Source organism: Babylonia areolata, chromosome 8 (genome assembly GCF_041734735.1).
Source record: "Babylonia areolata isolate BAREFJ2019XMU chromosome 8, ASM4173473v1, whole genome shotgun sequence".
In the NCBI taxonomy this organism is placed as follows: domain Eukaryota; kingdom Metazoa; phylum Mollusca; class Gastropoda; order Neogastropoda; family Buccinidae; genus Babylonia; species Babylonia areolata.
The window spans coordinates 42,215,924-42,218,423 of record NC_134883.1 but is presented as its reverse complement, the minus strand read 5'-3'; positions in this window follow the sequence as shown (position 1 = coordinate 42,218,423).

The following is a 2,500-nucleotide window of genomic DNA, read 5'->3' as shown; positions in this document are numbered from 1 at the left end:
CTTTCGTCTCGTTCCAGGAAGGGGGAGTCATTATGAAGAAGGGGAGAGGGGGTGCCGGGGGTCGGGGGAGGAGGGAATGCACACACGCACGCGCGCAGACACAGACACAAACGCACGCACACACACACACGCAAACACACACATTGTATCGTATTGTATTTCTTTTTTTGTCACAACAGATTTCTCTGTGTGAAATTCGGGCTGCTCTCCCCAGGGAGAGCGCGTCGCCACACTACAGCGCCACCCATTTAAAAAAAAAAAAAAATTCCTGCGTGCGGTTTTATTTGTTTTTTCCTATCAAAGTGGATTTTTCTACAGAAGTTGCCTGGAACAACCCTTTTGTTGCTATGGGTTCTTTTACGTGCGCTAAGTGCATGTTGCACACGGGACCTCGATTTACAGTCTCATCCGAATTTATTTATATTACACACACACACACACACACACACACACACACACACATACATATATATATATATATATATACATATATATATATATACACACATATACATATGTATATTTTTTTACGCATACACACACACACACACACACACACACACACACACACACACACACACACACACACACACAGAGAGAGAGAGAGAGAGAGAGAGAGCAGAATACGAGAATACGAATGGTTTATTCAGCAAAGGCCTTTACCCTTTGTGAAGGGGTGTGTACAGACATCTTCAATCCCCCCCCCCCCCCCCCCCCCCCCCCACCCCCACCGCAATCCCCCCGCCCGCCCCCCAAGAAAATATCATGTCAGCGCGATTTTTCTTACTTTAAACGACACATTTCGTACAGTATCAACATTTGCAGATGGCATCAGTAATCTCAGTCTAAAGCGATTTGGGTGTTTAGTATACTTTGGGGCAGTATGTGTGTTCTAAAAAATAATAGAAATGGACAACACAAAAGAAAATGCATTTCATCTTCTTTAGTTCCTTTACAAAGAGGGCATAATAAATAATGATCTGTGTGTGTGTGTGTGTGTGTGTGTGTGTGAGGGAGGGAGGGAGAGAGAGAGAGAGAGAGAGAGAGAGAGATAGTTTCTCACGCCCAAAGAACAGAGTACACATTTTTTTTATATAAAAATTTATTGTGTTCCAAAAGATCAACAATACTTCATCGGAATCACCAACATACAACTTTACATTAAAGTGTGTCAAAACTACTTAAACATAGAGGATCGCACTCGGAGGGGACTCTCTCTCTCTCTCTCTCTCTCTCTCTCTCTCTGATAAGGCAGTAATGGAGACTTTTTCAACGGCAAGTTTACAGAATGCACGCTCTATCATCTGCACCAACACTTCAACCTTCATGTTGACAACACGGCTTAGAACATTATCATGGAGATAACGGGTACAAGGTCAAGGTAAACTGAAAACATTTCAGCAGTCTCCACAATGGGAAAAAACAAAACAAAACAAAACAAACCCAATCAATCACAAGAGCAGTATGGATTCTATCCATACACATACGCAAAAACAATCCAAACATGTATGCAAAGAGAGTGGGAGAGAGAAGGGGGAGGGAGGAAGGAAAGAAGAGGGGAGGGAAGGAAGAAGGGAGAGAGGGAGGGAGAGAGAGAGAGAGAGAGAGAGAGAGAGAGAGAGGAGGAGAAGGAGGAAGAGGAGGGAGGACGCCCCTCAAGAACAAAAACAAACAAAACAACTAAACAGGGACATGGACGGAATTTGTCAATATATCACAGCATGGTTGTGAACATCAGTCAGTCCTTTCACGTACATCTGGAAGAATATTTTAAAACTGGCTGGCTGATTTGGAAAGTACACTCAGTAATATGTATCACAACACTAAAAAAAAAATTTTTTTAAGAAGCTGAAACATGTACACACACACACACACACACACACACACACACACACACAGAGGAGAAGGAGGGGGAAACATAACCAGCCACAGAGGTGATCGTAGATATTGCTGATGATCATGGTTTGACTTTTCTGTTTGATCGCATAAGAGTTGGTCAAGTACATCCTAAAATTTCATAACATAAATATGATACTGAAATTGTTGAAAAACGGGTCAAGGTGTTGAGGTCAAGGTTTTTTGGGGTTATCCAAACCAAACCATAACTGTTGCTGCATGCATTGGAAGGAAATGAAATGCGTCACTTAGCATGCGTTTTGAGACTCTCTGAAATCCATGTTCGCAAAAGCGTAGGAGATTGCTTGTTCAGCAGTGACTTAAATGACTGTAAATAAACATGAAAAAAAAAAAAAAATCGCAAAAACAAATGCCTTATATAAATCACAGCTGAAGTCATAAACAGAATAACAGTTTTGATAATGGCAGAATAGGTATACTGAATTCACTAATTTGATAGTTTGATAGTTGTTTTGTTTTGTCACATTCCCCAGTCAAAGTAATAAGGTTGATTCAGAGATCACATAGTTATAAAGGGGAATAGGAAGAAAGAATGAAATGAGAGGATATCGCTAATTGTTTCGAGTCCCTGACTGAAAAACAG